The 15,714-nt window shown below is 43.9% G+C and overlaps 1 pseudogene; it reads right to left on the bottom strand.

The window, feature by feature from the left end:
* Positions 1-12,678: 12,678 nt before the first annotated feature.
* LOC118540644 (large ribosomal subunit protein eL34 pseudogene) lies at positions 12,679-14,254 on the bottom strand (annotated as a pseudogene).
* Between the last annotated feature and the right edge of the window lie 1,460 nt (positions 14,255-15,714).

The raw sequence follows: 15,714 nt of genomic DNA, 5'->3' as shown, positions 1-15,714 counted from the left end.
GACTCCGTGTCTGTCGCCCTCCCTCCTCCCACTTCTTCCTACTCTTTAGCTCTCCACCCCCTTCCCCCCAGGTCCCTCCCTCCCGGCTCTCCCTCTGCTCTTAGAATCTTTGCTCACTTCAAAAGTTTTCTTCCCTCTAGCCCCCTGCAGTCTCTCCTCACTGGGAGAGAGGAGACGGAGCCTTCCTCCTTCCCTGCTGCCCTCCACTGTCATTGTCGCTGCAGTCCTGGCGCCCTCCCTCTCCTTCGGGCGGGTGACACACAGCCTCCCTAGTCTCCGCAGAGCCTCCCTGGGATCCTCTGGCCAGGGCTGTCCTGGGGCATCAGGGGAAAACTGGCATTACCCAAGAGGTCTCTCTTCTCCATCCTTTTCCTACTGTCAGAGAAAAAGAGTGCTCCTTCATGGACAGGTCTTTTGGGGACCTCCACTATGTCCCCATCAGTGAGCTGAGCATCAGCTAGCATAGGAAACAGTCTCCCAACTCACAACCACCAGCACCCAGAATAGACACCAGGGGTGACTGGAAAGCTCCAAAGGACAGGGAGAGGGCACCGCCACTGACCAAGATCATACTCCTCTCTCCCCCTTCTCTAAAGAAAAGAGAACACCTTCTATGTGCCCAATAGTGGGCTAGAATATGTATATATATTCCATTTTTATTTCACCTAATTATTCCAGTTTCCAGTTCTACATGGTAGACATTCCTACATTTGAGGAAATTCAATCATGGTGACCCAGTTGGTAAATGGTAAGAGGCGGGATCAGAATTTTAGTCAAAGTCAAAATTCACCTCTGTGCTCCCCTCACAAAAGCATACAGATCTCCCAGCTGGAATCCAGTGGATGGAAGTAAGCTTATCTCTTGTTAGATCATATATCATAGGCGAGCAAATTCAGAAACTGGGAGGCATCTCTCCCCTCAAACTCCCCTCATTCCCAACTCCTCAACTTAAGCACTTAGCCGTGGACCCAGTCGGAGTGTGACAAATACCAACAACAGAGGTTGCTGTGAGTGGCCTGAACCCAGACAAACCAATGACCAAGAGCCCACATGTTGTGACAGCAAGAAGAAAACCCCGGAGATCATCGGGAACAGCCACGGAAACTGAGGCTCAGGGAGTCGAGGTCACTTGTCAGTGTCACACACAGTAAAGTCAGTGGCAGAGTCAGGACCGGAACCCAGATCCATTCCTTTGCTCCACATGATCACCGTCACACATAGCACTGCTCACACACATTTCAACGTTTTGCGAAAGCTGTTTGTTTCTTTAGTGGTGGTATTTTTCATGGGTGAATAAGCTTAGGGTCGGCAAGAGGGGAGAGAATGTGGGGCCAAACTTCCTGTGTCCAGGGAGGCAGCAGCCCTATCGAAAACAAATTCTGGATTCTGGATTCCTTAGTCAGAGTTTCACTCTTTTTTCTCCTATGTAGTATCAGAGCAGATTCCAGGGCCAGCCTGTCTGGGTTTGAATCAGGGCTCTACCACTCACTAGCCATGTACCAGTGAGCAAGTTAACTTGACCTCTGTGCATCTCAATTTTACAAATTGGGGATAATAAGAACTACCTCCTAAGGTTGTCATGAGGACTAATGAGTATGCGGAGAGCACTTAGGACAATGTCTGGTGCATGCTTACTGCCGTGGATATGACAGCACAATCAACACAATACCTTTGCAGTCTCCTCCTGCCTGTACTTAACCATGGCTGGGCCAAACCCCGAGGATAGAATTTACCATGTGAAACCATAGATTGCTCTGGGGACACCAGTTTCTTCTCCACAACAGAGATTATCCCTACATCCCGGCCACTCTATCAAACCTGAGGGCTCCTGGAAACACCTTATTATCTCCACCCAGGAGATGGGCCAGTTAAAGAACACATAAGTCTCAGTTGAAAGATAATCTGAGAGTGGGGAAGGGTTAGTGAAGTGTTAATTCCTAGATCACTGGCTGCCAAAGGGGAGTCTAGCTGGCATTACGGCTGGGGATAAAGGGAGAATGCCATTTTCCTCTGAATGCCCAGAAGGGAAGAACTGCCAAGATGTCGGCACACCCATGATCTGGGACAGAGCACAGGGCGCAGAAGGTAAATGCTCCCACACTGCTTGGCAGGCAGAGAAATAGGCAGTGAAGAAACTGGATGGGCTGCTAGAGGTGACCCAGGAAGTCCGAGTCAGTGTTGGGAGAAGACTGAGGTCTCGAACTCAGATCATCCCAACACCATGAAGTGGAGCAGCTCTCCACCATGCGCTCACGATGGTGCCTTGGACGGAGTGCATTTTGTCGGCCCAAAGCTACGCTGCTTTGGTAAGGCCTTCAGAAGTCTGGTTTATTTCTCACCTGGGTCTCTTTCAGGCTCAGGTAAGGACTCTGACAAAATTAAGGAAAACGTCATTCAGGCTATGGATCCCAGATGATCATTTAAAGGGGCTGAATCTGGCTGTCACCACGTATCTAAGAAGGATGCCATGAGCAGATACACAACACCCCAGAAAAGGAGGTGTCGGGCCAGGGCCAGGGCTGCGAACTGAGGGTCTGCCGTGTCCTCCCCTTCATCCTCACATTCAGCTTAAGACAGGGTCTTACAAAGAGGTGTCACACATTAAAAGCTATGAAGAAACTCAGAGAGGATTTAGAGAGGAAGCCAAAGAATTGGTCAACAATACCTGTAAGGGAGAGGCTGTAGAAGTGGGATGGCAAAATAGACTTCGTTCAACATTTACTACATGCCAGGCTTTGTGTGAGGCATTCTTCACTTTCTTCTACTGGGAGATGAAAAGACAGAAAGATGACCTTCTAAACATCATATGAACCATCCATCAGGGTTGCCTGGACAAAGATTCACTCCTGTGGACCCAGCCTATGCTAAGTAGGAGAGAAGGGTCATTTTTTGTCCACAAGAAGTGGACATTCTAGTCAGCTATGTAGATAAAACAATTAGCATAAATGGCAGTACTCAATGCATGATGTATTTGTCCTCAATGCATGATGATATAAAAAAGTTAGGTGAGGGGGCGCCTGGGTGGCTCAGTCATTAAGCGTCTGCCTTCAGCTCAGGTCATGATCCCAGGGTCCTGGGATCGAGCCCCGCATTGGGCTCTCTGCTCAGCGGGAAGCCTGCTTCTCCCTCTCCCCCTCCTCCTGCTTGTGTTCCTTCTCTTGCTGTTTCTCTCTCTGTCAAATAAATAAATAAAATCTTAAAAAAAAAAAAAGGTGAGAAAAAAATCTTTTGGAAAACACGTTCATACAGCATGATCTCTTTGTTGTGTTTTAGTGAAGGAGAAAGGGCAAGGCACATTCATTAAAGGCCTTCGATGTACCAAGAATTTTCACCTCCCAGCACTACAAGGTAGAGACAGCATTACTATTTCTGTTTTACAGAAAAGAAAATTCAGACTCAGAGAAGTTTAGTAAATTGTGCAAGATTACTCAGTTAATAAGTGTGGAAAAGGTCAGGCACTTTCTCACCATGGCTGTGGAGGAATTCTCATGGAACCCATTGGCCTGGTCAGAGAGGAGGGCACAGGGCCTTCCAGGTGGGAGCAAATAGGTCTGCAGATGCCACAAGAAGAATGGGCTCCAACCCTAGCAAGAGAGGCTGTGTTTGACCATGACGATGAAGGTGGCACAGCCCCCATCTGAGATTTCCAGGCAGAGGCAAAATTACCTTTTGTACAAGTCTTTTAAAGGTGGCATTTTGAAAATTACTTCTTTTTTTGCTTCTCCTTAGAGGCAAGAGGGCAAATGAAGAGACCTTTCAATGTCCCCTCTACCCAATGAATCTCTGACTCCCCTAGTTTCCTTCCCAAGATGCTATGGTCCAGATATTTAAAGAGCCTCCTCCCTTAGAACCTACAACCATAACACATGCAAATAAGTTCTGTCAGCATCTAATTATGAGAGTGATGAGTCCCCCATGCCTCACTGGAGGTCATAAAGAGGTAATTGGAGCCATGGTTAGTGGGCTGAGGTCACACTTTTCTGCCGGTAGAGATGCAGACACCACAAGAAGAAGCTGTCCCCTTTAAGACTTTTGCTTTCCAGATAGTGGATAAAACAGGCAAGAACGTCCTGTTCCAAGAAGCAGAAAGCAAAAGAAACACAGACTTCCTTGCCCCTGATGCTTTAGTCTATGATTCTATTCTCAATGCACCTCAAGTTTTAATCCCAAAGAAAAGCTCAAAGTCGTATCCATACCTTTTCTTGGGCTTAAGGCAGATGGGATCTTTCGGGATCCCAAACTTAGGAACTCTTGCTTCTTCTTTATTTTGAAAGGTGTTTTCAGTCAAGTCCAAGGTATATGCTAGGTGGTCTATTGGCAAAAATCATAAAATACAAGGTCAGGAAACTTTCTGCCAAATACGCCATTAACTCGGGTGCCCTCAGACAAATCACATCAAAATAGAGGCATTTTCTTGCATGTGAAATAAAGATGCAATATCCCATGCCTAACTTGATAATTTAGACAATGATGTTCAAAACCTAATTCAACAACAAAGTTTACATCTCCTCCTAAATTAGTGTCCAGCTTCAACTTTAGCTGCTAGGGTCAAATTATTACAGAAGATTAGAGTCATTTAGGAGATGAAGATTATTCCATTTTTTCAAAGTTTCCTCTCACATTCAGTCAGCTAAGTTCTCAAGGTAGAATGGACAAGATTTGGGGCAAATAACTTTGTGGTTAAGAATATTATATCATATATATCTGTCATAATTGTGGTTCAGATCTTGGCTCCACCACTCAGCAGCTATGTGACCCCCTTTTGCCATGTGGGGACCCATTTGGAACCCTGGAGTTGGTAGGGAGATTAAATGAAGGCATTTGAGATTCATCAGACACAGGAAGATGCCTCGTTGGAGCTTCCCTTATCTGACTAAAAGCAGCAACTTCTGGGAAATGAGGCTGCCATAAATCCCCTCTCTTGGGGGAGTTGCATGACCATGAAGAAGACAGAAAGACCACTGCACCTGCATAAACAAACATTATCACAAACTTTCTTATCTCCAATTTGTTCTAAAAACTCATTTGTCTTTCCTAAAGAAACCAATTTGTTCTTCCCATGGAAGCCTTTTCTCCCCCCCTCCCTTTTCACTATTAAGTTTAACCTTCAACCTTTTAGTGAGCTAGCTACTTTTGTTAGTTTCCCTATGCATATGAATAAACCTCTTTTCCCGTTATCTATCTTCTGTCAGTTTAATTCGCAAGCCTCCAATAACCGAACATAAATGGTAGAGGAAATTTTTTTCTCCCTGGCAGCCTCATCTGGCTCACTTTTTAAAATGAGAATAACATAGTAATTAAGAAACTTATAGATTGGTTATGAAGGTTGAATGAGATATATATCATGTTTGACATGTAGTGAGTGCTAAATATTCTCTCTCTATATATAATACATATATATATATACATATACATATACATAGATTATAGATATAGATCAATACATACATACAGCATACAATGAATCATGAATCTGTTCTGAAGATTAAAATTAAATTATAGAAGGGAGACTACTTTGAAAGAAATAAAAGATAAAAGATTAACAATGGAAACATGGTGTTATTATTATTATAGCTCTAACTATTATACCCATCTTCATTACCTCCTTTGAGCAAGGCCACCAGATCTGGCCACATAGATTGTACACTACAGACATCCAAAGGTGCCATTCAAATATAACCTTCTCTTTGTACCTGAGAACACACTACAACTGCTTTTCCAGGTGACACTATACTTCCCCCACAGCATCCCCCACCAGAGTCTGAGGAATAGCACCTACCCTGTAGAGTCATTCATTGGCTAATCATTAATTCAGTGAAGGTATACTGAAGACATACTATGTGCAAGGACAGGCATACAAAGATGAAGGAGACACAGGTTTCCTCCCCTCCCCTGACACTTCCCATGGCTGGAGAGAGAGCCCTGGGTACCAATAAGTAGAATGCAAAGTAATGAGTGAAAAAGTGGGCATATGTACAAAATGGTACAAGTGAGTTACATTAGCTCCCCTTATTTGTGGTTTAGCTTTCTGTGGTTTCAGTTACCTGTGGTCCATTGTGGGTCCGGAAGCAGATGATGCTCCTCTGACCTATCATCAGAAAGTCAATAGCAGCCCAACACTAGATCACAGTGCCTACGTCATTCACCCCACTTCACTGCATCATGCAGGCATTTTATCATCTCACACCACCACAGAAAGGTGAGTACAGTACAGTAAGATATTCTGAGAGGGAGAGAGACCACATTCACATATTTTTGTTACAGTATATTGTCATAATTGTTCTATTTTATTATAGTTATTGTTGTTAATCTCTTACTTGCCTAATTTATAAATTAAACTTTATCATAGTTATGCATGTATAGGAAAAAACATAGTATATATAGGGTTTGGTACAATCCACAGTTTCAGGCATCCAGCACTGGGGGTCTTGGTGTATATCCCCTGCAGATAAGGGGCACAACTATACCAGCTTTCCTTCATACTGGTGGTAGTGGTGGGGCAGAGGGCAGAGTGGTTAACAACAGCAAAAAGTGAGAAAGTCTACTTCCCTTCAAAAACAAAAGTTCCCACAAACACCATAATAAAAAAGAATTAACATGTCTCTGTAATGGGGTCCAGACTGCTAGAGAAAGCCAGTGGGGAATCTCCTTTATTGGCAAAAAAGGGACTGGCCACTCTGTTGAATGTTCATCAAACCTCTCTGGCAGGAGGAAAGTTCAAAAATAGCTCTCCTAACACTGGACTCAACCCAACCCTAGCTTTGGAGTATGTGGAGAGGGAAGAGGAGAAGGGACAGGGATCTATCAGTTAACCCCACATCCAGTGAATTTCAAATGTAGATTCTTACTTAACATGAAGCCTCAATTCTCTTTGGTCCAGATGATGGACCAAAATCTGTCAACTTTGGACAGATGGCTTCTCATTGCAGATGGATGTCCTCTTTCAAAGAGGTCGTATCTCAGTCAGAAGATTGAAGATGGACTCTCAACCCTGTCCCTTACTTGTTGTGTGATCTTGGGCAAACTACTGAGCCTCAACATCCTTGTCTGTAAAAATGGTTATAACATTGTCTTTACAAGTTTGTTCTTTGGACACTATACACCTTCATTATTACATACTATGGAATGGAGGTAAGATCTCAAGAGAGAAGAAGAGGCCCAGAGGCCCCTTCTGTTCCCAGTTGGAGCTTGCATCCCCAGAGCTGCCTGTCTACCAGCCTCTAAGGAGCCTCTGTAACTTGCTACAGAAAGGAGATCTTGCCCTGGAGCATTGTGCTACCAAGCTGGTGAGCTCAGCCCTTCCGTGGCTCCAGCATCTTAACTTGTAAAGAAGGAATTCTGAGGCTATCAGAAAGGAAGTCAAATTGTTTTCGGAAAACAATAGCCAAGTAACTACAAGTCATTAGCTTCCTCCCTGGGGCCTGAAATCAAGCGTGTCTGGGTAGCTGAAAGGACTGGTAGCACTGTTTACTTAAAGACCTCTGGACAGGACCCATAAATTAATTCCTGTGCATGACTTTCTGGAATGAGAGGAGGTGAGTCATGGAAATGGGAGAATGTCTGAGAGTGGAGAAGAGATTTCTGTTTCTTCAGAGCACAGCTAAATCCCTAATGCTAGCCTGCCTCTCCCGGTCCTCTGGGTGAGAGTTTCATTTGGATACACATATGTGCCCAGTGGACATCTGCCTTTCAAGATGACCCTTAATAAGTTTCTTCCAAGAGCAGAAAACAAACAAACAAAAACAACTCTGTTCCTTGCCTTTCCCCTGAAGGCCTCTGGGAAGCTAGATGCTTCTCAGGCAGGGTGCTCTAGAAATTTCTGTGGACAGGCGTTCCTTCGGTGACAGGAGCAGACCAAAGTTAGGATCCAGAATCATGACTTCTTAGAGGGTTGTCTCTGCCACACAGATATCAAGGACTCACAAATGACAGAACACTGGAGCTTGACAAGAACTTAAAGAGTGACTATGCCAGATGAGGACACTGAGGCTCACAGTGGGGAGGCAGCTTGTCCAAGGTCAGAGGCAGAAGCTAGATCTCTCAAAGAATTGAGGAAACCTGGGGACTTCCCTTAGGGCATAACAGGCCAATTAACTGATAACAGATCCTCTGACCTCTGCTGGGTCTCTTAGCTGAAAGTCCCTGGAGCTTAACCTATTAGGAACTAGAGAAAAACATGATTGCTTGACCTCTTTAGGTCCTGAAACAACTTGTCTCCAAGAGCTAGGGATGACTCTAGATCCTGAAGGTTTTTGAGAGGAGATGTAAAACTTTTGCTCTTGAGCTGTTTTTCAACATCTCTGGCCAAATCATGAACTTGCTGATTTGGACTTTAGCCAAAGAATCTTCTATCACATGCATGGACCCCTAGAAGATTTATGGTACAAGAGCCTAGGAACCCCTGCATTCATACACAAAGCTTTAGGGAACAGGGACCATAGTCTTGACCTGATTCACAAAGCATTCTCTACCCAGAAAAGGTTAAAGATCACTGCTCTAGGTTGAAAAGGTCAAGAAAGGTCATTTTTTACCAACTTCCAAAGTAATTGAAATGGCTGACAAATCTAACAGAGGCCAACATGACCTATCCATGACCTAGAAGTCTCTTATCAAACAGGTTAAAATCTGTCCCACAGACATGAGGTGAGCTTCTCAGTTCAGTCTTCACCTGTCAGATATGAAAAGGCCCTCTGAGATCAGCTTGTCCATTCCTTCCTTTTATAACTTTTGTAAACTCACAGAGCTACCCAAAGCCAGAACCCAGCTTTAATCACACTAAGGCCAGCACTCTTTCTGCTGCCTCATAATATTTCCAAGTATTTATTAATACTTGGGAAGGGGGAGGGGGAGAGAGAGAGCACACAATTGTGGAAATTATGGAAATTAGGAATTATGGAAACTGAGATATGCCACAATATGCCATCCACAGGGCAGAGACCTAGGAAAACCAGTGGTATAATTCAGTCTGAATCTGGAGGTCTGAGAACCAGAGAAGCTGGTAGTGTAAGTTCCAGAATCCAAAAGCCCATGAACCGGAGCTCCAATGTCCAAAGGCAGGAGAAGATGGATGTCCCAGCTCAAAAAGACAAAGAGAATTTGCACTTCCTCTAACTTTTTTTTCTTTGGGGCCTTCAACAGATTAGATGATGCCTGCCCAGATTGGTAAGGATGGATCTCTTCACTCAGTCTACTGAATCAAATGCTAATCTCCTCTGAAAACACCCTCACAAACACAACCAGAAATCATGTTTTACCAATTATCTGGGCATCCTTAGCCCAGTCAAGTTGACGCATAAAATTGACAACCACAGTAAGAAAAAGAGTGCTGGGGAAGACATAAATCACTAGCGTAACTAGGGATCCCTGGGCGAATCTGGTCAATTTGATCAATGAGAAGTAAAAAATTAGTTAGTGGTGCCAATTTCCAAGAATGCTTCGGTCTTGAAAACCCTTTGACTGGGTGCCGGGCAAACAAATGCAGCATAAACTAAAGGATTTGTCCATAAGTTTGCAATCTTTCACAGACTAATACCGGTTTTTGAAATACTTGGGGAATCAAGAGGAAAAGGTCAAATAAGTCTCCAAACTGAAAAGGGCTGTGTCTTAAAAGCTCCAATGTAAATTGGTGATGTGGAATTTGGAGTATATTTTCCCATAGAAATAATGTTGTAAAGGGTAAGTAGCTTCTCAGGCTAGCCCCTCAGTTTATTTAAGGCATAATGTTGCTTAACTACAGCACTGAGAGTACTAGAGGCTCTAACAACCTAGTTAAGATGGTCTCGGGGTGGGAAATAATGACGCCAAGTTCTGACTGGGGACTCCAGGAATACATCCCCCTCTCTGGAGTTTCTGACAGAAGAGTCTCTACCCCACACCTACACTGAGGCTGGCCTCTCCCTACTTCCCTCTCTTCATATGGAAGGGAAATAACATTTACTGATGTCCTAACTTTCTTAATGCAAGGACTGACCCCTTCAGCAATATCCCCTTCATAAATGAATCTCTGGGCCCAGCCACAAATAGAAAGCTTTATTTTTTCCAACCTTTATAGTGTTTTCCAAGTATCAAAAGTAAAAGTATATTATTGTAAAATTTTTGGTGGCACAGAAAAAGTGTAAACAGAATTTAAAATCCCCTATAATCACTGTTAATATATTGATATCTATTTTTTATCCACCACATTCTTATCGTTATAATTTTTTTTTACAAAACTGAAATTGTATTATGAACATTGTTTTGTAATCTGCTTTTCTTTCACTTAACAATATGTCAGGGACATTTTCTATGTCAATAGCTATACATCTTCTTCATCTTTTTAATGATTATCAGGAGTATAGTGACAGGAAACGGCACCCAAAGGCAATACAATCTGTTAATCTGTTCATGCCTTTCTCTCTAGAACATTACCACTACACTAGAATTTGCAAAGAGTAGCATCTGCATGGTACCCCCTAGACTGATATGTCTCCTACCCCCCTCGCTAAGTCCTTGGGTTACATAGTTTCCTACTCTTTGGACTTACCAAAGTTCATTTCATTCCCCATTATGGGGCATTTCAATTTTTTGCTACTGTAAATATCACTTGTTGAAGGTAAGTAGTGTCCTTTTTAATTTCTATAACAAAGTAATTTGGTGCTGTTGACACATTCACTCTCTGCCCCAAGTGGGTTACTCTGTGTGATTCTGAGCCCTCATTTCAAAGCCTTGCAAACAGCTCGTGGGAAAAAGCAGCATTTCTGAACAAAACAATTCAAAAGAAAACAAAAAATACTAGGCTCCCCCATCAACCAACCCCTTCCCCACCACATATAACACACAAAAGGAAGTGTGCTGGTTGAGCGGTGAATAAGTGGAGATAAGAATGACCTTGACAGACCCTGAGAAAACCCTGCAAAAATCATGAGAGAAGATTTCCATGGGTAAACACGGGTAGAAGTTTAAATCCTGGACAGCTAAAAACTAAACGTTGTAAAAACCCTTGCCTCTCCCATGGAGCTTGCTGCCCCCAGGACAAGTATCTCCTCTGCTTCTTGCCTCCAGCCCTGCCCAGGTTTCAGTGAGCTCTGACGTGTCCCTGGGATTGAGGAGCAGCTTTGCCCATGGAGGAGAGGACATGTTCGAGACACAAAGGCTGATGGAACCATGAGAGCCCAGGGAGAAAGGGGCTGATCAGGGCCTCAGGAGACCTGACTGACACTTACTGACACTTAGAGTCAAGTGACCCTGAAAAGTCACTCATGCTCTTTGGCCCTCAGTTTCCATGTTGGTAAAAAGAAGAGATTGGGCTCCATTACAGTGACTATTCCTTCCAGTTCGGTGTCTTTATGATTCTAAGCAATTGGTTCTCTCCATACCAAGCCAAAGCTTGGAAGAAGCTGAAGTTTGTCTTGGGTGTGCAACTATATGTGCTCTTGTAGCTGATCTCTGGGGAGCACAAAGATGTCCTTAGACCCTTTTTATCCCAGATGGTGGCACTGTATTGAAAACTCAAGAGTACTCCAGATAAGAACAGAAATGAGCAAACGCTTGGAGGTGTGTTTCAATCAGGACAGTTTTAGCTGTCAATAACAGAAGGCACAGATGCAGCCAATCACACTGACACTACACTCTGGGAAAGTAGAGGGTGTGTTAATGCCAATGGATGGCCTACTCATAATTTATCCATGCATTTATTCATTTAAAAAACCCACTGAGTTTGGTACTGTGTTGGGAACCAGATGTACAAGTGACTCAAACATGGCATCTACATTAAAAGACACCAAAACCTAAGGTATCGAAGTGTCAGGGGGGATCCCAGACCCCTCTGAGAGCCAAATGAGTTGTGTTACCAGCCAAGCATTCCATGGGCATGGAGAACTAGTTGGAAGAAAAGTGCTGTCTTGGTTTAGATCACCATGTCTAGGAGGATATCCTGATATCTGGATTGAGGGGGTTGGGCAATACATGCTGGAAGTTGATGGAAAAGACTGTGGAAAGGATCAAGGTGGGGCTCTGATCTCAGAGGAACATTGAATTTGGAAATTAGGAACCTTGCCTGTTGGCATCTATTCACCCTACACACAAAGGTACAGAGAAAGTCACATTCTTGTTCTGGCTTATTGGCCGTGGATGTGCAAGTGGCCTCATTGTGATGGTTGAAATGTAGGTAGACCTGAATAGGAGGGAAACTTGACAGGTGACTTCAAACAGATAATGATAATAACAACAGCAACAACACCAACACTTATAGTGCCAGACAGTGATCTAAGTCCTTAATACATGGTGGCTCATTGAATCTTCATGATAACTCTGTAGGGTGAGTACTAGTGCCCCCATTCTACTTAGGAGGGATACAAGAGCAGAGACTTTGTCCAAGGTTCCACACTGGTTAGTCGTACAGCTGGGATTTGAATCCAGGTAGTCTGGTTTCAATGTCTGTGCACTCAACCTCAAAATCAATTACACGACAATGTGAGAAGTGCCACAATAGAGCTGAGATCAGAATGCTGTAGGAACCAAGAATGGGGCAAGTCATAAAAGTGCCAGGGGAGCTCCACAGAGGAGATGACATTGTGGTACATCTCAAAGAGTGAGTAGAAGTTCTCCAGACAGAGAAATGAGGAGAAGTACATCTCAGGCAGTATGAGACAGCATGAGCAAAGGCATGAAGTGAGAAAGAGAGATGGCATTTTTATTTTTTTATTTTTTTTATTTTTCATTTTTTCAAGCCTTCTGATTTTTTTTATTACTCAAAAAAACTTCATTTTTTTATTTAGCTTTCTGACTCTGTGCTTGGGCCTTCAACACTTTCACAACGATTTTCTGCTCCTCGATAAGGAAAGCACGCTTGATCCTGTCACGAACACACTTAGCACACATGGAACCACCCTAGGCCCTGCTGACGTGTTTTTTCGTTTTGGACAACCTCATAAGGACTTTAGGTCTCACAGCACGAACTCCTCAAAGTCGGCCTGGGCACACGCCACATGCAGATTTTGGTGCTTTCCCAACCTTCTTGGTATAAAGGTAAACGATTCTATTACCAGGGGTTCGGGACAGCCTAGTTTTGTTAGAGGCTGTATTATAGGACAGCCTACGACGGTAGGTCAAACGCTGGACCCTTCTGAATGCCTACGGACACCGTCCCCCGAGAGATGGCATTTTTAAAGACCAGTAAATAATTCTACATAGCTGGGCCAAAAGGTATGTGGGAGCCTGGCTTGCAAAGAAGCCAGAGTTTGAGGCCAGATTTTTAGGAGCTTTGCAAACCACATTAATTTGTTTGCCAGGAGCCAAGGAAAGGGAGGAGTCAGGACTGTCCTCCAATTTTCAGGGATTCACAGGACAATTTCTCAGTTGCCCTATCCTGGATCACACCCAATATAAAATCACTTCTGCTTTGGGCACCTGTTCCATGCTTTTAGCCTCCTCACCCCCAGCAATTACACATAGAGCTCAGGGCTGGGAACTTTAGTTTTACTGTCAGTCCAGGGCTGGACGGATGCATAGTTGCTCGAAGGCAGAGCAGGGCAGGACACTGCAGTAGCTTTCCACCAATGGAATCTTGGGCTCCTCTCTCACCCGAGGATCCCCAAATCCAAGAAAATCCAAATGGATGCCAGCAAATAACTTATTTTCCTTAGAATCTCTAGGAAGAGCCCTAAGAATAAGCAGCTTAGTCAGAAGGCTCCCTTGGACTTTGTAAGTGAGAGGATGAATAGACATTAGAACTTGACTACCCCCAACAACACAACTTCCAATTCACCAGTCAATTGTCATTCTCTCCAGGACACTTCTTGCAGCCTTACCAAACATCATGTGTCTTACAAGTCACTGTGTCTCTACATCCAAAAGTTTCCCCGACTTATAAGTAGAATAAGCTAGGCCTACTTATAGGTCTCAGGCCACCTGCTTCTCGGTGTCTCTGCTGACCATTAAGAAGGAGGCTCCCAGAGGTCTTATGGCCTCCAGGGCAGAATGAGGCACTCACAGCAACAATCCAACAGCAGCCCCAAAGCCTTCAGAACAAGGTATGTCACAAAGAACTCTAAGCTCAACTCAAATGCAAGCTCTGTCACTTGAGGCCATGTGAATGGGTGAGAGTCCCTTAACCTCTTCAAACCTTAAAGTCCTCATCATAAAACAGGTATTCCTTTTGTAAAAAGATGGTTCTGCCCATGACAAATCCATCACAATATTGTAATGAACTAATGCGTTCCAAACTGCAAAGTGCCATGCAACCAAGGTTATTATCAATCAGATTCTTGCTCTCCATACCATGGGGAAAGCTCTTCCTATGAGTGGGAACTATTCGGGCTCGTCAGTAGCATGTCAACAACCAGGAACAACTTAGCACAGAGCTGTGCCCGGGATTCTAGGGCAGAGCAGGCAAAGTGCAGGAAGTATGTCTGGTCAGCTTCTGCACAAGCCTGGGTGGGGATCAGCAGGGGAGGTGGGAAGTTTTTCCCACTGCTATTGTGCCTTTATGCCTTCATGCACCATTCTCCTCCTGACCCCATCTCCACCCTCAGGCCCAGGTAGTGGAGTGGTGCTCAAAGACTCTGGAGTCCAGACGCTGTTGGCACAGACCCTCCCCAGGGGTGGGGGGAAGCCTTATAAGATGTTTACTTGTGTTTTACTTTTGATAAAGTAATGAGGCAGACAAGTCGAAAACAGATTTAGATCTTTCCAGTTTGATCAGTTTAGACCACAAAGAGGGTCTTGCCCTGACTGCAAAGAAGTCCACAGGTAAGACAGAAGGAAGTCAGGCATACTGAGCCTGAAGGAAAGAGGGATATGAACAGAGCATCTTGGTATTGGCACTGAGATTGGCACTAAGAGGAAGATCTGGCTTATTCCAGGCAGCTCAAAGGGGTGGAGCTAAGATCCATGGTGGGAACGAGGAGGAGGAGGACGGCTAACATGAACTTAATCTTATTGGAAATCTAAGTGCTTCACAAGTATCATGACATTGAATCTTCACAACAATACCATGAAATGGTTACTATTATTACCTTCTATTTTATAGGTGAGGAAATCGAGGCATAGAGGCTAAACAACTTGCCCAAGCCACACAGCAAGTAAATGACTGAGCCAGGCTCTAAAACCAAACATTCTGGCTCCAGAGTCTCATAAAAGCTTTCTGCCTAATACGAGAAAGTACTTTCAGAGTTCATCAATTAAAAACATAGAGAGCTGTTTTATGGAAGTATTTAAGCCAAGGCTAAGGGGCCATTTTCATGGGATGCAGGCTCAGTAAAGGTTTTTTGGCAGAAAGTATCAGAAACCAAAGCTTACTACTTTAGGCTTGGCGAGGAGGGAGAGGAGGGCTGGGATTGGGGGTGGGGAGGAAAATGAAAGGAGCAGGAGAAGAAAGATGAAGAGGAAGAAGAAAATGAGCAGGAGGAGGAAACATTTGTTGGAATAATGTTAGGAGTGGAATGCAGAATAAAAGAAACTTCTGAAGATCCAAATTTGAGGACCAGAAGAAGGATTGCCTAGGATCCAGGGAACAGGAACTGATTAACCATTTCTTCGGGGCACAATTACCCAAATGAATTAGCTCTATTGGATTTCTTTTTGCCATTCTGCTCAGGATTCAAATTCCAGGAAAGAACATTCCTATGACCTAGACTTGGGAAAGATTAATGATTTAAAAAAATCACTAATATTTATAGTGTGTTTATTTTCTACCAGGCACTGTTGTAAGCACTATATTTACACATATTTTCTTCT

The sequence above is a fragment of the Halichoerus grypus genome, chromosome 5 (assembly GCF_964656455.1).
Source record: "Halichoerus grypus chromosome 5, mHalGry1.hap1.1, whole genome shotgun sequence".
NCBI lineage: Eukaryota > Metazoa > Chordata > Mammalia > Carnivora > Phocidae > Halichoerus > Halichoerus grypus.
This window is presented reverse-complemented; position numbering and strand designations above follow the sequence as displayed.